This window comes from Lytechinus pictus, chromosome 1 (genome assembly GCF_037042905.1).
Source record: "Lytechinus pictus isolate F3 Inbred chromosome 1, Lp3.0, whole genome shotgun sequence".
Lineage (NCBI taxonomy): Eukaryota > Metazoa > Echinodermata > Echinoidea > Temnopleuroida > Toxopneustidae > Lytechinus > Lytechinus pictus.
The window spans coordinates 12,180,805-12,208,397 of NC_087245.1; the positions used below are offsets into that span (position 1 = coordinate 12,180,805).

At 34.1% G+C, this 27,593-nt stretch overlaps 1 protein-coding gene across 5 annotated transcripts in view; it reads right to left on the reverse strand.

The window, feature by feature from the left end:
- Positions 1 to 20,014, reverse strand: part of LOC129255145 (sialin-like) — a 63,575-nt gene extending 43,561 nt beyond the window's left edge. For 2 of the 5 annotated variants that reach the window (XR_010292853.1, XM_064096115.1), the window contains exon 1: positions 1,753 to 1,936. The gene's annotated coding sequence lies outside the window, so the exon portion shown is untranslated. Of the gene's footprint in view, positions 1 to 1,752; positions 1,937 to 19,852 lie in introns of those variants that run through there. The other 3 variants (XR_010292852.1, XM_054893690.2, XM_064096106.1) reach the window with 3 other exon arrangements.
- Positions 20,015 to 27,593: the final 7,579 nt, after the last annotated feature.

A 27,593-nucleotide genomic window follows, 5' to 3' on the forward strand; every position in this document is an offset into this window, starting at 1 on the left:
TAATAGTATTCCGCATTTATATAGCGCTTAATACATCGGAACGACGTCTCTAAACGCTTTACAGACATATCATTACCCCGGTCATCGGAGTGGGGGGGGGGGGATATGGTACTGTACATGCCACCCCCCCCCCCCCCCCCATCTCCGAAAAGTGTGGGGGATATCATTACACCCGTGTTTGTGATGCTGTGTCAGAACTGCTGACAAAATGCAGCCAGTCAAGGAATTTTCAAATCATATTTAAAGAAAAATTGGAACATTTCTTTTTGCTGTCCCCTGTAAAAGTGAGCAAAATGTCTGCTAATATTATACGACCATCAGAGGCAGCGTAAAGTAAAAGAATATTTCCTTTTGTAATGCGCCTGTCTGCAATTAGGCAATTAGTCGGGAATCTTTTTCTACAATCTGCAAGAAAATATGAAACAACATATTTTATCATTGCGGGATCAATGTCCATGGTCCATGGTCAGAGGGTCAGAGGGTCAGAGTGTTGGTATTGGGGATCAGGGACGGATGTATCTAATCAGAATGGCTCCTGCTTGGACTCTTTCGAAAAGAAGAAAGAAACTAAAAAACACACACTTGCAGGATACTGTTATTGTAAAAATTACCACTTGTCGGGCCACTTGTTCACTGCAACCACCTTGCCTGTAGGTAATCTACATGGAGATCGATATGCAGCAGTATACAATACACATTTTTAAAAAGAAATCATTAAAATACCATCTTTGTTACCAAAAACATTAATTTTCATACAGTTGCAATTTATGTTTTATTAGTATTAAAATACCACCTTAGTTACCAAAAACATTAATTTCCATACAGTTGCAATTTATGTTTTATTAGTAACCCGGGGATCATTTTTGTATTCACCAGAGCGCTCAAAAACTGTTTTTGTGTAGGCCCTCTAGTGGTGCAAAGTAAAATTTCTAGAAAATTGTCATTTTTCAATCTATATTTTTTATTTAGAAAAAATAATTAAAAGAATTCAATTTTCTTATGAGCCAAGCTATATGAAGCATAGTTGTAATGGAAACTGACAGTGTCTAAAAAGCAAGCATTTGTCCCAAAGATTAAAGGGATGGTCCAGGCTGAAAATATTTATATCTTGATACATAGAGTAGAATTCACTGAGCAAAATGCAGAAAATGTCATCAAAATCGGATAACAAATAATAAAGTTATTGAAGTTTAAAGTTTAGCAATATTTTGTGAAAACAGTTGTCATGAATATTCATTAGGTGGGCTGATGATGTCACATCCCCACTTTCCGTTTTCTTATTTTTTTCACTATTTCATACTTGTGTGAATAATATGTCTCTCTTATAAGTAAAGTAATAAGTTGCAGCAATAAATATCTAATGCACTAAATCAGTTGTCAATCCAATTTTTCTAGTTCTTGGAGGAAAAAATTTGAATAAATAATTTCATATAATAAAATACAAAAGAACAAGTGGGGATGTGACGTCATCAGCCCACCTAATGAATATTCATGACGACTGTTTTCACAAAATCTTGCTTAACTTTAAAATTCAATCATCCGATTTTGATGAAATTTTCGGCATTTTTCTCAGTGAATTCTACTCTATTTATTGAGCCATAAATACTTTCAGCCCGGACCATCCCTTTAAGAACAGGAGAAAATGAGCCAAACATGGTCAACCTTATTTCCCCACACAGGGAGTAGTAATGTCAGAGAACAAGGTTATATCATATAATGACATCGTTCATTGAAAGAGTGGAAAGTACTTACATCTTTCAAATCCTTTCTTTCAAACAGGACAACAAATTGAGTCTAGCTGGGATTCGTCTCGCACAGGCCTGTACGGTGAACATAAGGCAAAGGGTATAAAGGCACTTCTGTAACCTGTGAAATACTGTCAAGTACTCACACGTAGTCATGCACATCGTCATCAAACTTTTCCAACTGTTCGTCTGATCAAGGAGATATTTATCTCCTTGGTCTGATGCGGTCGTCATCATGATAGGTTTTTGTGTGTGTGTGGGGGGGGGGGGTGTATTGATTCCGTTAACTGTATTGGATTCCGTTAACTGTTGTGATATTTTGACATCAATTACACCAGATCACGCAGGTGTACTGCTTCAATTACGTAACTTTGTAAATGCTCCAGACTTTGGAAATTCTTATTGGAAATTCAATAACAGTTTGTGCGTAGATCAAGAATTTGTTAGGATGTTTAAAGATAAAGTAGTTGAATTAAAAGCAGAATGGATTCCAAAAATAAAGGACAAATTACTGTTATTGGGATTTTTTGAAAATGAAAATGAGACAGTTTATTAATACCTATACAAAAGAAAAGGCAAAGGTCAGAAAAAATGAAATTAAAAAAAATAGAGAAAGAAATAGAAGAATTAGAAAATAAACTTTTGTCTCAGCCATTGAGAAATATAATTGATGACATTGATGAGAAAAAATCTAATTTGAACAAGTTATATGATTATAGTCGACAAGGTTTAAAAATTCGGTCAAGGGCAGTTTGGTTTGAGGAAGGGGAACAAAAAACACAATATTTTGAACAGTTATTAAAGTCTAATAAACGGAAAAGTGTGATAAAAGAATTATATGATGACGATGATCACATCATTAAGGATAGAAAGGAAATATTGAAGAAGATTGGAACGTATTATGAAAACTTATACTCATTGAGTGAAGCTATTGTTAATGAAAATTCTTTGTTCCTTAAGGATATTCCTCAATTAAGTAACGAAAGTTGTAATATATGTGAAGGTAGAATAAGTATTCATGAATAGAATGTTTAAATGTTTTAAAAGAAATGAAATATAATAAATCCCCTGGTAACGATGGTTTTACGGTAGAGTTTTATTATACTTTTTGGAATTTATTAGGGGGACTTTTGGTAGATGTTTTAAATGAAACATATGAAAGGGGAAAACTGACAACCTCACAAAAGCAAGGTGTGATAACGTTATTGGAAAAAAAAGATAAAGATCCATTATATGTCCAAAATTTTAGACCAATTACACTTTTAAATGTGGATTACAAAATATTGTCAATAGGTTTTAGCAAAAAGATTAAAAGGTATACTAAATGAGATAATTCACAATGATCAAGTTGGCTATGTAAAATATAGAAACATTGGGGATGGTGTAAGATTAATAGATGATATGTTATATCAATCTAATTTCAAAAATATTGGATATTTAATCACTGTTGATTTTTAAAAGGCCTTTGATTTTGTTTCACATGATTTTCTTTTTAAGATCCTTAAACTATTTGGATTTGGGCACTCATTCTGTTCGTGGGTCCGTGTTTTATACTCGGATATTACTAGTAGTGTTATGAATGGGGGGTTTTCTTCCGGTTATTTTAATATAAAGCGAGGGGTAAGACAGGGGGATCCCCTCTCCCCATATTTGTTTCTGCTCTGTATTGAAATACTTGCTCTGGCAATAAGGAAAGACAGACAGGTTGAAGGAATTCAATTTCAGAACCGTGAAATAAAGCAAATTTTGTATGCTGATGATATATCATTGTTTGTTAAAAATACACACTCTTTAGATCGTCTTCAATACCTTTTGGAAGAATTCGAGAAAATTAGTGGTCTAAAAATAAACAAAGGAAAAACTAATATTTTGTGGATGGGTCGGGATAATGACAGACCTCAGACACAGTTGTTTGGGAATTTTGTTCAGCATATTAAAATTTTAGGTGTTTACTTTTCTCTTAATGTTATAATAAAAGAAGACATGAATTACAAAGAAATACTTAGTAAAATAAAAAGACTGTTGGGATGGTGGAAACAAAGGGATCTCACACTTATGGGGAAAATTCACTTGTTAAAAACATATGCATTGTCAAGGCTAAACTTTGTTTCGTCACTAATAGTGGTTCCTCAGTGGTTGTATGCCAGGGGCGGATCCAGCTTTTTATAAAGGGGGGGGGGGTTGGGGTGGTATGCGAGGGAGCGTAGCGACCGAGTCCAAGCGAGCGAGGGGGGAGGGTGTGGGAGGGGGGTGTCCCCCCTCCCACAGTAGGGAAAATTTTTGAAAATCTGTGTGTGAAAATTGCGTTTTCTTGCATAAAATAGAATAAAATAAAATTACAAGTTTTAAAAAAAAGATAAGATTTAAAAAAATGGTCCCCGGATTTTTTTTGGGGGGGTTGCAACCCCCCCAACCCCCCCTCTAGATCCGCTTCTGTATGCTGAGGTTGAAAAGATCACATTTGAATTTTTATGGTCCGGAAAAGATCGGATAAAGAGAATTATAATGTACCAGGATTACTCACAAGGGGGTTTAAAAATGATGAATTTTAAGTTGTTTGTAAAGTCTTAACGTTTAATGTGGCTTAAACGATTACTTTACGGAGAACGAGATGCAGGATGGAAGTTGTATTTTGATTTTTGTTTTCGATCAGTTGGGGGGAGATTTCTGTTTCTATGTGACTTTGACACTTCAAAATTAAATATAAAAATGCCCCCATTTTATTCAGAAATGATGAAGGCTTGGCAAGACTTAAGGAGATTTCGTTATTCTGAAGAGGAGGTTAACCCTATTATATTCAATAATCAACATATTTGTATAAAAGGTAAAACGATTTTTGACAATGATCTTTTTAATAAAGGAATATTTAGCGTTGATCAAATCTTTGATAATGGCCACTTGAAGCCTGTGACTTTTTTTCAAAATCTCGGTATGACCGCAAATCAACTTCTCAAAATAATAGATATTGTGCACGTTATACCAGCAAGCTGGAAAAATTTTAATAGTTTAATAAAGTTTAAAAAAATTGATTTGGTAGACTTTGGGATAAGTATGAATATTGGAAAATAGGAAACAGCTTTTGAAGTAATTAAATAAAAAAAAAATTATAACTTGTTTATTACTAAGCTACAAGAGCTATACAAGTTAACACTTAAGGATGGTCACAGTGATTTTGATTTTACTGATGTAGAAATATGTAAATTATTTGAATATATCAGGAGCACAACTCTTATAAGAAAACAAAGGGAATTTCAGTTTATGCTTTTACATGGAGCAATATATACAAAAGAACATTTGATGAGATTTGGTTTTGTGGGAGATAATTATTGTTCGTTTGGTTGTACAAAAACTGAATCGTACTTTCATATACTCATGGATTGCATAAAAGTTCAACCTCTTTGGCAATTTTGTATTGATAATTTTTGTTTAGCTGAATTAAGAACTTTGAATTGGAGGGAAATATTCTTAGGATTACCTGGAAATTCTTGTAGAATTAAATGTGTCAATTCTGTTATTCTTTTTATTAAATATGCAATTTTTATTTCCAGAGCTGAAGGCCGGGTACCGTCATTTATTAAAATACACAAATATATAATGGGTTGTATAGAAGAAGAAAGACGCCTGGCAACGAAGTCAGGCAAGTTAAGTTTACATTTACAGAAATGGGATGTACTGAAGGTGAAAAGGGATTTGAATGTGAACAGATGGGATGTGTCCACTAGCGTACCTACGGGGGGGGGGGGCAGGGGGGCACTCTGCCCCCCCTGACGAGTCACAACCCATGCAAAAACGTATCTTTGCCCCCCCCTGACTGGCTTGAAAAACCTTTTTTTGCCCCCCCTGACGAGCTTTAAGACCTTTAATGCCCCCCTGACGAGCTTGAAGACCTTTTTTTTTTTTTTTTTTTTTTTTGGCTTGTCAATTTTTTTTCTGGAACGAAATCCTTTATTTGTGATCGAAGACCTTTTTTTTTTTTTTTTTTTTTTTTTTTTTTTTGCTTGTCAAATTTTTTGGCGGACGGTTTTGCCCCCCCCCTGTGGAAAATCCTAGGTATGCCACTGGATGTGTCTAGTGTGGTGCGAGTGTGAATGTTGATGTTTTTTCTTTGTACTAGTTCTTTTCAATTTCCCCTTCTCTTGTATCAATATGATTTGCAGGGTTTTTTTTTTCTTTCTGTATCCTATTGCGCCAAAATGTTAAACGTTCATTATGCAGATTTGTATATATGTTTGTTTACGTATGCGTGGTATGTGCATGTGTGTATGGGTGTTAAGGTGGGTGTGTGTATGTGTGTATAATCGTGTAAAGTTATGTTGAAGCTTGATTTAAAATGGGATGCAATGATAATACATTTAGGTTGTTTTCCTGCAAATCATTTATATAGCCATTTAATATTAATTATTATTGAAATACATAGAGGGTTGGGGACTCAGTTAAGTTATTTTTTTCAGATATAAAAGTATAATTTTAAGGAGTTTCATTCCGTCCTTATTTGCTTCAGTTCTTGGTAAATATATATGTACTTTTTTGCATATCCTTGTTGATATGAAATGAAGATTTGTATTTTTTTTTTGGTATTTATCTGCAGTTTATGTAATTCATTTGAAAGAAATCCTTAATAAAAACATATTGAAAAAAAAAATGTGAGAGGGCACTGCATGTGTGTGTGTGTGTGTGTGAATGCGAGACACTGATCCACCTGCTTCACAGTTGCGGGCTTCTCTATCCAAATCCGATTACGTAACCACTCTGCTCAATAGGTCCTATATGGGCGATTTTATACGTACGGGAAATTTGTGTACCAGCTAAATTTGCGAACTAAATTTGGCGCGATAGACCCGGGGATGGACCTCTGTGCGCAGGGGGGGGGGGGGCATAGACAAATACCCCGGGGGGGGCCACTTCCATTGACGAGTGGATACCATGCGCGACCATGGGGTCTCGAAAAGCACCCTAAACACGTATTTTCCATATTCTGAAAATGCACCCCTTAACAAGTATTGGCGTCTGAAACCCTACCCTTAACAAGTATTGGAAACAAAACGATACTCTTAGCAAGTATATTCCCTGAAATGAACCCCTAAACAAGTACAGCGATTTTTTTATTGTTATAAGATAACTATTTCCAATGAATTCAATTCCTATTTTACAAATGTCGCAGCTACGTTGGTAGATAAACTTCCATCTTGCAAAGACATTTTCAGTGCAGACAGTGAAAACATTCGTAAATTTTATGAAAAAAAGGGTAATAAGCCAAGATAAATTTGAATTATTACCTGTTAGTGATCAATTCATTTTTAATGAGTTGCGTAAATTAAATGTATCAAAAAGCACTGGGTTAGATTTGATACCTGCTAAATTTCTAAAAGAAGGAGCAAAGAGTTTGTACAAACCATTAAATTTCTTAATAAATCTATATATCTTTACTAGCACTTTCCCAGAGGATATGAAAATTGCAAAAGTAACTCCTATTCATAAGAAGAAAGATAAAACTGCTATTGAAAACTATAGACCTATCAGTGTTTTAAGCATAGTATCCAAAATTCTAGAAAAGGCGGTATGTGTTCAGATCGAAAAATATTTTAAAGAAAATGATATGATTTACGAATATCAGTCAGGTTTTCGACATGACTATTCGACTGAGACATGCCTTATTCACTTGACTGATTATCTGAGAACTAATATGTCTAAGGGACAATTCGTTGGGATGGTACTCCTAGATCTTCAAAAAGCATTTGATACAGTTAATCACGGCATCTTATTGAAAAAATTACAAATAATGGGTTTTAACCAGGCTACTGTAGCATGGTTCAAATCCTACTTGTCGAATCGACATCAAGTAGTGGCTATTCGCGATATTTGTTCCAAAATTATGCCTATAACGTGTGGAGTTCCACAGGGAAGTATTTTAGGCCCAATCCTATTTTCAACTTATATCAATGACATGTCTATTTGTTTAAAAGCTGACTGTAAATTATTATTGTATGCAGATGATAGCGTACTACTTTGTTCAAATGCCAACCCAAAATTTGTTGAGGAAAAACTTAGCGAACAGCTGTCTACATGTGTCGATTGGATGACTGATAATAGATTATCGTTACACTTAGGCAAAACCGAAAGCATTCTGTTTTGTTCTAAAAGTAATCATAAAACTTCATTTGAATTTGAAGTATCATACAATAATAAGATAATTCATAGGAAAGAATCTGTAAAGTATTTAGGCATTGAGTTGACTAGCTCCCTTTCATTTTCATCTTTAGTAGAATCAATCGTAAAAAGGGCGAATGCCCGTTTGAAATTTTTGTACAGGTATCAAAGTTGTATGGATCAAAAAGCAAGGCGTATTCTCTGTTTTGCTCTTATTCAGAGTTTATTTGACTATGCCAACCCTGCTTGGTTTAGTGGCATAAGCGAACTCGATAAAAAGAAGTTGAAAATTATACAGAATAAAATGGTTAGATTCATTAGCTGTTCTGGTCCCAGAACCCATGTTGGCTACACCGAACTCTCTGGAGCAGGTTTTCTTGAAGTCAACAAAAGATCAAAACAGCTTATTTTGCACCACGTGCATAAAATCTATCACAATAGATCGAATCATTACATTGGATCAAACTTTAATCTAGTTACCGAAATACATAACTATAATACAAGAAACAGCCATTTCAATTTTTGCTTACCAGAAAGGGTAGGTAGTATTGGTAACTCATTTTATTACAATGCTATAAAACATTGGAATTCCCTTCCCAATGATATAAAGGAAATAGGAAACTTTTTGCATTTTAAGAGGAAATTGAAAGAATATCTTTCACTTGAGAGTCAAAAAGAAGATGCAAATGATATGTTGTACGGTTGATTTAGCCTGAATACTGACCTAGTTCTTTTCTCTTCTCTACTAGGTATTATTATGTATTTTACATAGTTTGATTGAAGCTTCGATATGTCCTTTCTTCTATTCTTTCTATTTCTTTTATTTCTTCCTATTCTCCTCTTCTTGTTGTTATTGTCGTCACGTTTATGCTGTTGTTGTTCTCCTTATTTATTTCCCTTCGTTATCAGTTTCTTCCGTCTCCTTCTACTCCTCGTCCCCTCTCTTCTTCTGTTCCTCCTCTTCCTTCTCCTTCTTTTCTTCTTCTTCTTCGTTATATTCTTGTATATATCTTATTTATTGTCTATATATCTTATTTATTGGTAATAGTAAATTCTGATTTTTTTCTTCATTTTTAATATGTAAATAGTATAATTTTAACATTTTATTATCTTATTTCTGTATATTGAGGACCCCACTGGAAATAAGCTTTCGAGCTTTCGTGGGTCATCCTGTGCAAGCCTGTTGTTTTAATGCTACTGTATATATGTTATGGTGACTTGCCAAATAAAATCAATCAATCAATCAATATGTCACGGGTCCGTCGGTCGTCGGTTTTACCTTTACACACCATTTGGTTGAGTACGGCCCCACCTTCCACACCTCGCGCAAATCGAACCCTAAACACGTAGTGTTGGGGCAAAAAGGACATCCTTTTTAAAACATTTTAATTTTGTTTTATCATCTCCGCAAATTTGACCCTAAACACGTAGCTTTCCTAGCGAAATAGATACCCTTTTTTCATTATTTTTGTGTTTTAGACACCCTTATCACGTTACGTACGTAACGTGCCCTATCTTGAAAAAGACATCCTTTTTACGTGTTTTTTTGGTCGCGCATGGTATCCACTCGTCAACGTAAGTGGCCCCCCCGGGACAAATACCAACGTGGCGTATCGTGGGTCATGGCATGGGGCACCAGCTAAAATTTTGTGTCACTTGGGCGCGCCAAGCGTGCTTAATAGTCAGGAATTTTGATGTAATAAAGACATTTCAAGGAGTGTGCCATTAAAATGATATGTACTGTTTGTCACCGATCGAAGAGCGCGAAGCGTGAGCTGAAAATTTTGTATATATTTTTTACCCCCATAACTGAGACATTTTAAGGACTACTTTTTTAGGAATTCATGAAAAACATACATATCTCACATCTAATGCAAGCGCCAAGCGGGTGCTTTTTTTTAATTACACCTAAAAACATGAGGTCATGGTAATCATATGAATATGGTACGTATCTCTGTAATTTAATATTGCGAGCGCGAAGCGCGAGCTGAATTTTTTTACATTACAGACCGGAAGATGGGCATTCTAAGGCTTTTTTTATAGGAATTCATTAAGACCATACACAGTTTCAAAAAAATATACAACGCTGTTTACTATATGAACCTTACATTAGTTGTTTAAACAAGTGTTTAAATCTTAAGCAACAAAGTTTAATTTTCAATATCTAATCTTCAATAAATTAAACATGATTGTTTAAACTGTTAAACAAATACTGTAAGGTTCTTGTAGTAAACAGCGTTGTATAAAATCTTAAACATGAAAAAGATGTTACTACATAAAATACTAAGAGCTCGAAGTGCGAGAAAATATATTTGGTGTATATTGACTTGAAAACGGGAGGTTTTAGTGCCATTTAATCCCTTTGAACAGGATTATTTATCTCATTAATCAGACAATATGCGAGCACCAGGGGTAATGAACACATAGACCCTGAGCAAAATAAGTTTCATTAAGTTATGAAAAAAAAAATTATGAAATATGATATAGACATTTTTGTGTGTTTTGCCAACTGCGCAAACTTGTTGACTTGGCATCATGAATTTGCCAACTGCAGATGGCTGAACATCATGAACATGAGTTGCCAGTCTTGTGTTCTATTCTTTTCAGATCTGAATTTAGCCTACTGGGCAGTAATTGTACAGCACTTACCGACTGGTAGAGCCTATAGTGTTTTGCCATAATTTGCCAACCATACTATATCAAACTTTGGAAATTCACCCCACCCCATCTTTACCTAGTCCTGCCTCTCCTTATTTTGCAAAACTAGTGTGTAGGTCAAATCGTCAATAACTATGGTATAATTTGAAGTTTTTTTTTTCTTACTTTGGATTTTATTACTCCATCTTTTTCTTTCTTTCTTTTTGTCTTTTTTCTCTTTCTTTCTCTCTTTTTCCTTTTCTCCTCTATCCTCCATTTTGCTAAATGTTACATGAATTAGCCGAATGCCATGAATGTTGGGGGGGGGGGGGTCATACCAACAGGCTGAAAAGTGTTGTGAAAATTGCTGATTTTTTAGCATGGAATCGCCCTTTAGACTTCTGGGCCAAATAACTTCAAGCACCAGAATATTTCCACATTACGTATACATACAAGCCCGAGACAAGCAAATGCTCAAAAGATACTGCCTGAAGATTTGTTATTAAAGATAAATTAAGATTCTTGGTTTTTGCTAACATTGTTTACGAGTTTTCAAATTGAGCTCAGGCTGCTCAGTGGAAGCCATATAGGGAGGGGGGGGGGAGAGGAGACCCAGACGGTAATGACCCTCGTACACTTTCCCCCAATATAATCACAGGAAGAAGAATAACATGGGAAAGAAACCAGTTGTTGAAAGAATATGAAAGCTAAGACTTTGTCATGTAAGTAAGTATATACATGTATCAAATAATAACCCGCTTTTATATAGTGCTTAATACATCGGAACGACGGCGCTTTACAGATATATTATTACCCCGGTCATCGTATTCAATCAGTCATTCCCGCACACAATGTTTGCACATCCTCTACTCCCTGGGAAGTATTCCAGTCAGTCGCCGGTGAAGCGCACAAAGTACTGGACAAGCTACAATGACTTTCACATCCTACCGGGTACCCATGCATTTAGCACCTGGGTCGAGAGTAGCCTCCGAGTAGCCTCTAGTCCAGATTGGACCTTGTTGTTTGGAAGTGCTTTTTCCCAAAGCTAACATAGAGGGCACATGTCTCCCAATCTCTAATCAGCGCCAATCCACTCATCTTCCCTCCCCAACTTTGGAAAGGGACAAATGTCATTTGAGTAGTATACATGCATATAGACATGAATCATTCAGTTTTCCTCTATACTGGTTGATGGAGAGCGAAATAAGCACCTCCTCCATAATATTATGCCAATCTTAGATTATATGAACCCGTTTATTTTGTTAGGGGGGTCACATCATCATTAATTTGGTTTTCGTTGATATTTCTCCCCGAAAATCTTTATAGGCCCTATTTTGACCAATAAAAGAAATAACGAGTTGGGGTTAGAAAACCCATGACTACGCATGGGTGGAGCAGTATAGTTGAGCGCCACCACCCCCCCTGCCCCCTGGTTAATACCGAGCCGTATGAAGAACCATGGACCCATGGAAGAACAAAATACACCTTTACCATGGGAACGCAGCACCAAGCACTCTCGAAAATGTGTGCACAGTATCACAGGGCCCCAGTGATTCTTTAATAGGGGGTGGTGACCAAAATTTGACAAGCAACAAAAAAGGGCAAAGGTTTTCAATACAAAACAAAGGTAAAAGATTCAGGAAAATTTGACAAGCAAAAAAAGGAGGGTTTTCATTTCAAAATAGATAGATAGATAGATAGATAAATGGTTTATTAATAAAATCAATACATCATCGCGGCTAAGGCCGAATTGCGATGTATTCACAAGGTAATAAATACACAAAAAATATTCAAACAATAATACAGATAATTACCAAATAAATAATACGGATAAAGAGTATGGTATTGAAAACTACTTGTGTTGTGAGAGAGAGATGGGAAGGAGGAGAGGCAGATAGAGAGAGAGGGGGGGGGGGGGGCTGGATAGGGATAGAGAGAGGGAGGGGGTGAAGGGTAGGAGTGGAGCAGAGGGTCAGAAGGAAAGAAGGTACAAACATTATGAAGGAGGTGAAAACATGAAGTTGTAAGGCTGCAAAATTTTACGTAAGAATAAACAAAGAAGAATTTGAAAGTAAAATATTATCCTTAACACATATTGGTATAGTGTCCAGATTATCATTTACCGGTTTATAGTTCTTGTACATTAAGAGAAAGCAGTAGTATTTACAATTCAAGATTTCAAAGAAAGAGAGGAAGAGAGATGGATAAAAAAGAGAGGGAGAAATATGGATAGAGAAAGACAAACAACAGGAAGAAATGAGTTGCAAGGAAGGGAAAGGAATACAACATAGAGATCATACGAGTCCATCAATTAGTAAGTACATTGTCAAATTTAAGAGATTATGGATTTATATAAAATTGGGTGCTTTTGATTAACTTAAGTATTCCTGCACGATAATTTGAAGGGGGTTGCTGCCTATTAGTGAATAACACCCACAGCACACGCAGGCAAATCTTGGGGTGCTTCAGCACCATTTTTAAAAATTATTATTGATGGTTATTATTTTTATTATTTTATTTATTGATATATTCATATTCCACAAATCCTCAAAGTAAATTCAAAATAAATAATTTTTGCAATGAAAAGATGCATCAACTGCACAACATATGCAGGGTTGAAACGTACCAATGAAATGAAAAAAGTGGAGGGGCCTACTGAAAAGCAAAGCTTGTAAGATATAGACCCCCTATCAAAATTTTATAAAAGGGTATCAAAAGGGTAATATGATATCAGTAGAGTAAAATAATCAGCAAAATTATATAAATTTATATAGATATAATTACTGTAACACGAATGTATATACACTATATACAAAATTATTTATTGACTTTAAAATAATCAACACTACCGTGGATAAGTATGAAGTTCAAAAAATATTTTATCGAATCAGTAAAAATTCAGAAGAAAATTTTTGATGAGTAATTTAAATCGGTTCAGATTAGCTGCCTCTTTTATTACTCTGTCCAGAGAATTCCAAAGTTTTGGTCCTGGGATAAATACAGTTTTGCTAGCAAATACTGTTCTACTTTTAGGTAAGTGATAGTTATTTAAATGTTAAATGAATGCAACGTATAGTTTCTCATAATTTTTTTTGTAGAACATTAGGTACACTATTTCTATCTACCTGATACATAAATTGGAATAGTTGTAAGCGGTAAACGTCACTGACGTTAAGGATACCTTTCTGACGAAACAATTCATCCATACGAACTCTAATAGACATATTGCATATTATTCTCAGTACTTTTTTTCTGAAGTAGCAAGACTTTGTTGAGTCTCGATTGAGAGGCTTTTCTCCATGCCAGAATCCCATAATTAAGATATGGTAGAATTATTGCACAATACAACATGGATAGTGCCTGTGCTGGAAGAACGTTTTTAAGCTTACTCCAATATTTCTTGCCACAGTTTTGCAAATATGGTTGATATGAGCATTCCACGAATTTTGTTGTCAATAGTAAGAACTAAAATTTTGTTGTTTGCACTTCTTTGATTTCAGTATTATCTAAAAGTATTTAATGCGGCAGATGTTTCAATGGGACTAAAAATCATATAATTAGTTTTTAGCAGATTCAATGACAGTTTGTTGGCTTTAATCCAGTTTGTTATTTTTTTAAATTCTGCATTCACAGTGCTCACAAGTGAATGTGGATCACGATATGTGTATAAATATTGGCATCATCAGCAAAGATAATAAATGATAGAACATTAGATGATTTTTTCATATTATTAACATAAAGTACAAATAGCAAAGGGCCAAAAATACTACCTTGTAGAATTCCACAGGCAACTGGCCTTGTTGGAGATTCTGATTCATTTACGGTAACAAACTGAATTCTATCAGTAAGATAACTCCTAAACCATTGTAAAGCTGTACCTCTGATACCGTAATTTGATAACTCACATAATAGTAATCCATGATATATTGTATCAAACGATTTTGAGAAGTCGAGGAACAACCCTACGGTATGATCAGAATTGTCAAAAGAAGTAGATATTTTATTTATTAATGTCAATATTGCATGAGTTGTATTATGCTTTTCTCTAAATCCGAACTGATTATCACATATAATACTATATTTCTTAAGTAAAGCAACTGCCCTTTTATAAATTATCCTTTCAAGTATTTTTGAGAACGAAGTTAACAAAGATATTGGGCGGTAATTACTAGTAATTAATTGATCTCCCTTTTTGAAAATGGGTATAAATTTAGCTATTTTCATCTTCTTTGGGACCTGGCGAAAGAAGATGAAAATAGCTAAAGTTATGGTGGATCATGTTGGTTACAGGTACATGTTGAAAATTTAAGAAAAAAATGCCTCAGAATATTGTGTGATCTCAGGATTGTTTATTATCAGTTTTTACCAAAGATAAGTTCTACCTCCGCAAAGTGACAACTAATCTACCCACCTTATTAATACCATCTATCACCGTGTGACCCTCTCTTTACCCAGTTTATTTCACCCATGTTCAGTCGCTTTTTTCTCTATTTACTTTGAATATTTATCCCCTTTTTCCCTGTTACATATCCCGCGCCACTCATCTTTAGGTCGCCAAAATTGTGTCAGTTCCCTTTCATTGCTGCTGGAATAGGGATTTGGACTTCTACTGTGCCTTTCTTCGGCTTATCATCAATAAGATTTTGACTAAATACATAAGAAAAGAGCTATGTACAAAAGACATTTATTTGATTGTTTGTCAATGATGTCTAAATTATTATTGCCATGATATTGACTGTACATCCGTCTTTAGACTGTATGACAGAGAAAAGGAGGGGTACTCTGTATCGGAAAAGGTACCAGTGATTTACTTGTCAACAATTTGAAGAAAATTGTAAAGCAACCATGATGATCACAAGGTAAGAAAATACTTCTTGAATATGAGAGATTTGATTGATTATTTCCTAATTTCATGTATTGGATTTTTACTTTTGCAGTGGGGGTTAACAGGTACACAATGTTATACCCGATCGTTAAATGAAAGTCCACTCAATGTCAAGTTGGTTTTATTAGTAAATATGAGATGAAAATCAAGAATTAGAGAAAATCGTCAAAAGAATAATAGAGCTATAATTTGTTATGTTTTCTAATTTTGTGATTTCGCATGTATCTCCTCCGTACCCCCTTTTATTGATGATGGTTTAATGGGGTTTACAGTCTGCAGTGTTGTGAACTCAGAAAGTATATAAATGCCTCAAAAAAGTTTTGAGGACTAAACCATATAACGATTCAAATACTTAAGAACGATATATGACTAAATCGATACTATATTTAAGAAAAAACATTGTAAACTAAAGGATAAACTTAGAACAAATTAATGAAGAAAGCTAACCATTAAAGTACATTATTTTTCATTAAGTTTTTTTTTTATAAAACAGGTTCATGCAATAAATATGTATAATATCAAAGGAAAATTCCCAATAATTTCTTCAAAGGCTGCTATAGTCCTATGGTGAATTTTCTTCAATTTTTAATTACCCTTTTCCCCTTGTATTGATTAGTGATATAAAATCGATAAATACGGTGGCACAATAAGCCAAAAATGTTGAGGGGGCAAACATGGCGCACTAAAAATTTTTTTATCTGAATTAGTAGTTAACACTTAATGTATACAAGTATAATTTATTATTTGTAATTATTTTTCGATTTTTTTTTTCAGTAGATTTAACTTGTCTTTTAGTCTACTTGATTTATTTGGGTTCAATATGCATGTACGAAAATTCACGTATTGCTAGCTTGCTTTGATTAAGTAAATCTAATTCCAATTAGGCAAAGATAATAATTACCTATAAAATCATGTTAAATGTGCTAATATTTGTTCAATTAACACCTTATTTAGATAATGCCTGAACAATTCATTAAGAGCAAGTAAATGTTAAAATTGTTAAATAACTGTCATATCTATTTGTATTTGAAATTGTTTTGGATTAGGGTGTGCAAAATATCTATTCTTTTGTTGAATCAAAGAAAGAGCAACATTAAATAGTCACTCATCAGACAATTTCAGATTTTTCTTTTAGGTTTTCGGAAAATGTTAACATTATTCCACTGTTTTATTTGTTAGGATGAACCGGTCGCGTATAAATATAAATGTCATATCATGTACAGGTAAGTGACAGTGCACAAAGTCTAAGACTTACATGGATAAAAGATGTCTAAGGTGAAAATGATGCCACTGAAAGTGGGACGATGGGGGAGCGGAATTTCGAACCACGGAAGTTCAGTGCCCCCCCAAAAAAAAAAAAAAAATTTTCACTTAATTGAATTAAGTTTTTGTAACTTAATTTACTCGAGTAAAATGGATGCAAAGAAAATAAGTAAATCTTACTTAAAAGTGCCAAACTTATAAATACTTTTAAAATTAAGGCAATTTTTTGCCTCAATTTTGTTAAGTAATTTCAAACAATCTTTTTTTTTACAGTGCGTATCGAGCAAAAATTTCGACCTTTTTTCATTACAAAATCAAATTTTGTGATAGATTATGACATAACATTCAGAAAACAATATATTTCACCCTTCTCTCTTTTTTGAGGGGGGGGGGGCAAGCGCCATCAAGTCCCCCCCCCCCCATCTGTTCGCCAATGGATAAATAAAGATCTTAGCTAAAGATAACATTTCTATCTCAAAAATACTTATTTTATGTCTGTCATAATTATCACTGTATAATTATTTGATAGATTAAAACTAAGTATTGGATTCCTCAATGAATAAGACACTGTATTATAAATTAATATTTCAGTTGTAACCTTCCATGCAAAGTCTGGAAAAATAATAAGTAGAGTTAACAAAATAGAACACTTTTAGCAGTATGCTTACTGCTGATTAAATGAGTGAACATTCAAGTATAGTTTATTTGATATAAGTCCTCCAAAACTACAAGACAGTTCATGCCCGTGAGGAATGAGGCAGAGAGCAAACCACCGAATTTACACAAAAGGCTACGGAGGATTGAGTTTACATGGACAATTTTTATGCACTTTACGTTCATTTTGTAATTTACAAAATGCAAAATAGGGTTTTCAAATCTAGAGGGATCTGCCTCCCTACCCCCTTGCTGAAATAACAACACGTACCTAAATGACGAAGAAAGAGTCTCCCCTTGTGGCTTCTTCCTTTTCCAATAATTTGATATAAAATGTGGTTTCTTTATGTAACGAAATATCCTAACTTATATAATTGTATCCTATATCTTTACAATGAAAGACCTTAAATCTAAGACGGAGGTGTATATCTTTCGCGGTCCAGGGTCTCATAAACCCACGCACACGCCGTTCACCTTTCCCTGCAATTTGGGGGTAGTTTGGAAAAGAACCCTGTCACAGTTTCAGGCGCGGGTAACTGGCGTCGGACTTGCGGAAAACGCTTTCATTTGCATTGTCTGCAGTTTCTTATGTTGTGACTGAGCCCCCCCCCTCTCTCTCTCTCTCTCTCTCTCTCTCTCTCACTCTCTAACAACCCCCCTCCCCATTGGAAATGGAGGCTAAATTTCAGAATAGATCGGGTTGCCACTTTCTTCATTTTCCTCACGTTTTTATTAATAGTGGTACGATATATGATTTACACATCCAAAGTAAAGCGTCAATTACCTGATTTCGACATAATTAAATTTTCGCTTCAGAACTATTCCAGGAATGAAAAATATATGGCATATGATAGCCAAATTGTAAAGTGACCAAGTTAACAAGGAAATTGTATCAATTGCGATCTTTGTTTACATGAAGTGATATGTTTTGTTATTTTTCCCTGTGCGATTGTACTGGTTATTAATTACTATGTGAACGGACAGTTCGGTATATTCGTTTTATTATTGTTGTATTATATTTCACTGCCATAAATTTGATTTGTCATGGAATAGGTGTGTTGTTGTGTTGAACAATTAATAAAATCCCTACGAAGGGGAAAGATTTTTTTTTAATCCTTACGTTTATTGGTCAGTTCTCAAAGTAACCTTGATAATTTGCGATAAAAAAAAACATTGTTTCAACTCTAGGTAATATCGTTTGTACTCATCGGGATTCCATTTGATATTTTTTTTTAAATAATATAATTTACATGAATCAGGGTCTTAATCCTATATCTTATTAACAATTCCAGTGGAATGGAAATGTGGCACATTAAGAAAAATGTACAAACACTTTACTGATGCAAACCTGAAATAAAGCTAACTTTATCTTATCCAGGTTTCTTTTTGTTGATTGTTGTATTTTGTACGTCAATTTGGGTTCTCTTGGGAGGCAATTCAAGAAATAGGTCTTAGCAAGGGATCCATAAACAGGATATGTATCTCACACAAAATATTGATACGAGCGCGAAGCTCGCCATCTTTTTTAAATAGTCAAGTTAATATTCAAGTTATTTAGAATTCATAGCATACGTACATTATATATCTGATATTAAATCTTACTAAAACCTGAGCCTGAACCTAATGAAATTTTCAGGGAATGTAATTACAACGAACATCAGATTAATTCATGCAGCTTAACATTCCTACATAGGCAAACATGTATGTTGCAAATAATTAATGGGGAAACAGGAATCGTACCTTCAAATTTCGTAAAATAAACGTACGATAACAATTTCAATAAGAAAAAAAAATGCAATACGATAACTTTTGAAACATTATGACAAACTTCCGCAAACTTCCAGCAAACAAATATGAATAAAAAAAAACGTGTACAACATTTACTGATTTGTTACAGGGCCAAAGGTAACGACAAATATTATCATTACAGAAGCAAATTTCCCTTGTAAAGAACAAGATCATGAAGATGGAAGTATGTGCCCATGCAGGAATCTTTTTGCATTCAACCTGCAAGAAATATCTAGTGAAGCATACATGCCTTTATCTTTCTGAATAAAAGATTATTTAAAAGGGAATGGATTTTGTGTTACTTCATCCGTTAAATTGAGAGTTTGAACGGTGACGTCAAGATCTAAACCGAAATAGATAGAGCTATTCCCAAATAAAGATGTGGTTGAAATTTAGGTGCCCAATTAATGAGATAATTTAGAGTAAATATTGGCAAACATATAGAGCTAAAACTAGTTTGCTATATTAATTGGCGAAAAAAACTCTTTGGAGTTGGCAACCTAGGTACATTAGCGCCAAATCTCTGATGTATGTGTGTGCTAGTATCTGAAGTAAAATGAACGACACAACGCCAACATTCTTGGTCAAATTTGCTCAAACAAAATCAATAATAAAGATAGTACTGTGTACTCAATTACTTTTCAGTTGACAAAGCAGTTAATGTCCAAAGCGCCATTACTGATCAAATCCGTTAAGAAATTATCAGTACAGTATGTAGGCCTATTATACTTACTTGAACGTTTTTGCGACAATGATACCTATATCTGGTTAGTGCGCAATCAAATCGAAAATGAGACTCATCGTTGGCATTGTTCACTCGCAGCAAATCAAGGAAGGTACTTAGAAAGCAGACAGAATTGGGGATCTATGCCAAGTCTTCAAACTGATGATGAATGTCGACAAATTTTTATCACCAGGGAACAGGTTGGTTGAGGTCACCGATAAAGGACCCTCTGATACCATATCGCGTTTCCATTCTCTCTCTCTCTCTCTCTCTGTTTCTGACCTCGTTTCGTGGTTGTCCGATAATATTTGACAATATTACATAATAACAATATAAGAAAGTGCACCTCTTATCTTAACTTTTAACACTGTTTAATGTATTTGCTAAGGTATCGTACTTTTTGTAATACAATCCGGTTTAGAAAATATCATGAATTATAGATATGTACTTTTGCAGATTTTTTTTCAATATGCAGCTGAAGAATGGGTGATTTAGAGACAAATACATCCTAAACCACTTATTGTGTTTTAGGCTATTTTCTATAAATGCAACATTATTATTTTATATTGCTTCCTAGAATCTATTAATCATGTTTAAATGTAATATATCATTTGCAAAAGTGATTCTTAATTTTAATGGAAAAAACATGAATACAGAAAGTCGAAATAATAAAGATATCTTGAAAAATTTTTAAAACATAAACAAGGAAAATGATTTAATGTAGCCTATTTTGGGTAATGATCTAGACCAATAATTAGCATATCTAAAATCTAAAGCTTCATTGTTTTGCTCCCTCAAAAATTAATATCTTGTATATGTTTTAGGAAAATAATAAAATTTGTAGAAAACATCTCCGCCAAAATTCATACCGATTTTCGTCGGGACCTGGTTCATAGCTGAAATCTCAGGGGGGCTGATGAGTTTGGGTCAAACTTTTCTCAAATGACCAAGAAGTAATCGCGTGTTTTCCACACTAAGTGCATGTTTCAAGCGCGGTTCCATGCAGGTGCACGGACATGATTACCCCCTTGTCCCCTCCCTGTTTTTTATTTGTTTGTTTCTTTTGCTTCCAAATTCCCAAATACCGACCCCCACCCTAGCTCCATCGTTGTATCCTGAATTCACATACTTAGCCAGATTGGGGCTATACCATATAAACCATATTTTAGTTCATACAGTAATTCCTGTAATTCGAATATCCGGAATGTTAATCGGATACTGATAAGAAAAACATTAGGCCTGTTAAGATGTTTATCTTTAACTTGTTATGAGCTAAACAGAGCAATAAAACCAAACATTAATCACAGTCAAAGTGATTTGGCAAGATTGTAACACATGAATATAATGAACGCGCTATAAAAAAATCCTATTGTGCAAAGATGAAGCATTGGAAACTGTCAAGCGTTGGAGTTTACGGAGACTTGATTAGTGACCAATAAACCCTTATAATCATGAACTAGCGCAGGTTTGGGGGTAATCTTGATTAATTGTCGCACCCATACCGAGGATAATACCCCTTTATTCTGTTTTCATTCTCGATAAAAATGAAAAGGACATAGAAACAGAGCATTGTCACATCCTACAAAACATTCTCATTAAAATGGGAGGGGTAAAAAAGAGCATATAGCAATTTATTATGTTTTTGTCTAGCAATTTAGAACAGAGCAACATGAATTAAATAATGTAATATTGAAAGTTCTTTTATCAAGCACATTTACTAGAACAAACATTTGTTTAATTCCATTTGCACAAAATATAATCAAACACATTAATTACACATAATCATTTGTGAACAAAATATATATATATATATATATATATGTGTGTGTGTGTGTGTGTTTGTGTGTGTTACACAGTTTATGACATGTAATGAAGAAAGTTTTGACTGTATGGTACATAATTTGAGATAGTCGGCAGTATCCCTTTATATCGAAATTACAGCCAAATTTGGTTGATTCAGAACAAAACCGCGTCTCCAAAAATGTCCTTGTGAGATAGGGCTCCTTTAATTCCAAAATGTGGTAGTATTCTTAATCAAATATACAGGAGTAGAAAGCTTATTTCATAATCTAACTTCTATGAAAATTTCATTGGTCTCACTTCAGCGGTTTTGAATAACACCCTGTTACGTAAGAGTGGTGCATTTCAGGCCATTCCAAGTTTGCAACACTACATACTGTATTTCTGCATTGTCTTTAGCATGTTAACCCCCATCTTACCATCCATGGTCTGAGCAGGGACATTTTCCTGATCATATCCAGGCTCATCAAATCATAAACATAAGCATGTGCACTTGTGCAGTAGGTTAAAGAACCAATACAAATGAATTTTTTTGGCGATCGATAGGTAAGTGCACCGACTTGAAAGAAAATGTGAATGATGGAAAAGTGTATCACACTTTGCGAAAGCGAACGTTACTTGTGAAAAAACAATATTTCCTTTCATTCAAATAGATACAGTGAATTAATTTGAGCTCATTAACTTATTAAGAGGAATGAAAAAAAGAATGCAATATTGTTAGAATTAGTCATGAAACAGACATGACCTGTTGTATCTGTCATTGTGCACCTCCTATTATCAAATTTGAAATGAATTGTCAGGTACTGTTGTTGTCATCCTGCTCAAGGCTGTGATTTAATGAGCCTGGTTAGATCATGGAGATTTCCTGTCAGCTCAGGGAATTCCCTGATCATATTCTGAATGATCAAAGGGAGTCGAAATAGTGCAGAACATACAGCAGTGGCAGCAGTGCTGCATGTATGTAATCTTGAAATGGGCTGAAAAGCCGGGAAAACATTGCTATGTATAAATATTCAAAATTCAATTTTTGAATTTTATTCAGCCGGATATCAGAGCGATATTTTTTGGAGGTTAGGTTTTATATGATTTGCTTAACGTGCATATTTTCAATCGGAGTAATTGTCGCTGGAGCAAATGTCATGGAACCTTTCTATTACCATTAAGTGATAAATATATTAGTTGAATCTGCCCTCTATAGCTCAATGTGTTAGAAACCAAGAGGGCATCCCGTGTTCCATTAGACCCGTAAGAGTTGTTATAAAAATATTATCAGAAGAAATAAGGTCGCATTTCATAAGGTGGGTATGCAAAAAGGGTTGCGGATGAACAATTTTGCACACGGTGCCAAGCATGGGTAAACTGTTGCTACATCACTGCATCTTGACCAAATTTATTGAGTAAGATCTCATTTGGAAGCTAGAGCTATAGGCTAAATATATTACTATAAATTATATCAATACAATATCAGGAACAAACACTATAGCACATTAAGTTTGAAGTAACAGGGGTGGCGGGGCTGGTGGATGCGGAGCCGGTGGATGCGGTGACTGATAGAATGTTAATGAAACTTAATTAACAACTTAATATAATATGTAATATGACTATAAGCTTCATATTTCTAGGCAGTTTTAAAGCAGGGAACAACTTAATGTTATAAAATTTGACAATTTTGAAAATATGCAGGAATGATAAACATGCGTATGTCAGCTCGGATCTGCAACCTAATCAATTAGTAAACTGGAGAAATTTGGTTAATTATCTAATTTGTAATCTTAATTTTTAGTACAAAAGTTGTGTCATCATAACAATCATTTCTACCCATGATGTAGTCATTTTGCCAAGCATACAAACACTGACAGGCATTTTGGGGGGAAAATGTGAAATTAAATATTGTTAATTAATTAGTGTTATAATTAATATGCATATAATAACAGATAATTATTTGATTTTTGTTACAGATTTAATTATTGATGTTACAAGATTAAAAGTGCAACATACTGGGGTGATCCAATGTTGCATTAACTTTTGACACCATTTTATGCGCTGCAGGTCCACTTTGAGAAAAACACATTTCAAAATTCACATTTATATTGACGTATAGGTAATAATTAGCTGTTGATTACCCATTTTAAGGAAAATAAATGTTTTTGAGACTTCAAACTTTTTCATTATTCACAGAATGGTAATACCTATAACATATCAAAAAATATTTTTTCAATACATTTTTACCCTGTTCGCGAAATTGGACCACCTTATGACATGCGACCATAAGCGTCACGTTGTTCAGCATGCATGTTCACGTTGAGAACTGTAGCACCCATTTAAAGGTCAAGTCCACCCCAGAAAAATGTTGATTTGAATAAATAAAGAAAAATAAAACTAGCGTAATGCTGAAAATTTCATCTAAATCGGATGTAAAATATGAAAGTTATGACAATTTAAAGTTTCAATTATTTTTCACAAAACAGTTATATGCACAACTCAGTGACATGCAAATGAGACACTCGATTATGTCCCTCACTCACTATTTCTATTGTTTTTTATTGATTGAATTATACAATATTTCATTTTTTTACAAATTTGACAAAAAGGACCAACTTGACTGAACCATTTATTATCAAACATTGCTGATTCCACATGTTTAAGGAGGAATTAATTTTTTTACTTGACAATGAGGACAAAATTAGAATATTTCATATTTTATATTTCATAAAATAAAATATGAAAGAAATAGTGAGTGGATGGCATCATCAGACTCCTCATTTGCATACCGACCAGAATGTGCATATAACTGTTTTGTGAAATTAAGCGAAACTTTAAAATGTCATAACTTTGTTATTTTTTATCCGATTTTTATGAAATTTTCAGTGTTATGCTTGGACGTTTCTATATTTGTTCAAATCAACTCTTTGTTGGGGTGGACTTGTCCTTAAAGAACGATATCTGAATGAGCGACTATTTGTGCCAAAGTTAAAGATCGAGTACACCCTAGAAAACCGTTTATTTGAATAAATAGAGAGAATCAGACAAGCATGACGATGAAAATTTCATGAAAATCGGATGTGAAATAAGAAATTTATGACATTTGGAAGTTTTGTGCTTATTTTTACAAAATAATAATATGCTCAACTCAGTAACGTGCAAATGAGAGAGTCGATGATGTCCCTCACTTACCCTTTCTTTTGTTTTTTTATTGTTTGAATTATCCAAAGTTTCAATTTTTACAGATTTTTCAATAAAGACCAACTTGACTGAACCATAACATTTCAAAATGGTAAAGTCACATGTTCAGAGAGCAAAAAGACTTCGTTTCACATGACAATGAGAAAATTTAGATATTTCATATTTCAATTAATAAAATACAAAAGAAACAGTGAGTGGGTGACGTCATCAGTTCCCTCATTTGCATACCGCTCAGGATGTGCATATAACTATTTGGTGAAATTAAGCGAAACTTAAAGCTGTCATAACTTTCTTATTTCACACCCGATTTTGATGAAATTTTCAGTGTTATGCTTGCTTGGTAGATTTTCCTTCTTTTATTCAAATAAACTATATGTTGGAGTGGCTTTAAGGACAATCGACTAAAAAACAATCGCACAAAGACAAAGTGTCTATATAAGACTAATCAATCAACTTTGATATAGGTGTCATTATATATATATATATATATATATATATATACACTGTTAAAAAACCCTGATTTTACAGAAAAAAACAGAAGATTTTGCAGAAAGCAATAACAGAATCATTCTGTAAATTCATAAAACAGGATCTTTTCTGCAATTTAACAGAACAGGTCTGTTTAAAAAGGGGAAAAGGCTGTTTTATTTAAGGAAATTTGGAAGATTCCATACACCAAATACCAATTTCCTGTAAGATTACGCAATCTGGTAAGATTACAGGTGTTCTCGAGACTCTGCTGCAGGAACTTCTTTTATTTTAAGGATACATTTTTAAACAGTGTATATATATATATATATCATTGAATCATAATCATTGAATTATGTACAATCTTGCAATTGATGCCTTTTGTTTTTGTGAATACTCCTGATTATTCTATATTTTCTCTCAATTGTAAAATCCCGTGGTTTTTAATATATTCAAGTAACATGTCGCGAACAAGGCTAGCGAGCAAGCAGTTTGGGAAAATTTGGAAACTTGTAAAAGTCGTAAAACTTGCTTTGTGGTCTATCCTGGCGATTTCAGCTCTGATTTTTTGTTGTTGTTGTATTGTATCAAACAGGTATATTACCATCTAACAATTGACATTGGGGAGTTCTCTGTGTGATTTGATCATACTGATTAGTTACGCAATGAGGACTACGTTTTTAGAGGGATTGAGTTTAGCAAAATAAATCGGACCTCCATTTGTTTACAGATTTTGCTAGTAAACAATCGAATTATTCAAGGGAGTTCGATGAAAATTAAAAGGTTGAGAAATAAGATACAACGATTCAACGAAACAAAAAAATATTGTCATGATTTTTTTTTCTAGTGGGGGAGGCTTACCCCTGCTAATGTACTTCGTTAGCTTTGATTATATTTAAATATTCATTAGTAAGATTGCATTACGCTAAATTCAAAGCAAAGAAAGCAGTGACTCTAAAGTATTTTTACAAATTTGAAAATACATTTTTAATATTTATTTAAATTTGTCATTTATCGAATACCATTTTTTTTTAATTAAATTATCTTTAAAGAAAGAAATACTAATAATAGAACTACAAACCTACCACTCTTAGAAATTGTGAATAATCTAATATTGGTGGTCGTATTCAATGAATCGGGCAAGTATCAAACGAAAATTGCTTTCACATATACAGTAGATTATCTGCGATTTACACAGTCCCGGACACGTCTAACAAATCTTACACCCTAAATTCATCCATGGATAACATTGGATTTTCTTTCTCTTATTACATTTTTTTCTCGCAGTCCATATTGGTATTTGTATATTACAGAGCAGTTCCAGGTCCGTTGATTTCAATTCCATTAAGTTTTCCCGATGAGCTTAAGACGAGATCTACAGGGATTATTGGACCCCACATATTTTCGTACGTGCCCCTCCAGTGCTTAATTTTCAATTCTTCTTCATGCATAGGAATAGTTACTTGCTTATCCCAAACTTTTAGATTAAGACCAACCACGAGATCACCTTTAATTTTCTTTAGTTTACGAGACACGTGACGTCTTCATCACGTTCTTCTTAGCTCTTATGAATTATTCATGAGTTAAAATATGTTTCTGCTACAAGGATGTCTAGTCTTGTTAAAATATGTTAGTATACATGCAATAACTGTTGATCTAGTAAAATTATTTGTGATTACATTTTTGTCTTGTTTGGCACTGTCTATGTTTTAATTATCCTAACAGGATGTCGATATTTTCCATTGAACGGGTTTCAAGTTTGTAATGTGTGTTCCCAATAGACAAGGGGAATGTGTTGACAGTCGGACCGTCTCAGTCGGCTCAAGCACTCCGTGCCCTCATTCAGCACAGTATTTCGATGCCTGATTCTGATTGGCGGATTTTCTTGATCACGTGATGTCACTGTCCACGATGAGATCGTCAGAAATTGCGTTGGGATACCGTGTTTTCACATTTTCAATAATCTCGAAGAAAACAATTCCTGATTCTGTCCGTATCGGAAAACGGGCTAGTATGGGTCTTTTATTATTATTATAATTTTTTTTTAAAGATTTGTTCTTGTTCTACTGGTGTGTTAGCTGAATTAGTAGAGCGTCCGTCTCTTAACCAGGAGGTCGGTAGTTCAAGCTCAAGTTCCTGCTACACTGTTGGCGTTCAAATATTTAAGGGATAGAGCAACGTCGATCTGGCGCTGAATTGTGGCTGCCGGGCCCACAGTCTATTCGGCAAAATTAATTTTCGGAGTAATTCAGATTTCTATTTCGAACAATAAAATATGGATTTTCATTTGTTGTTGTCA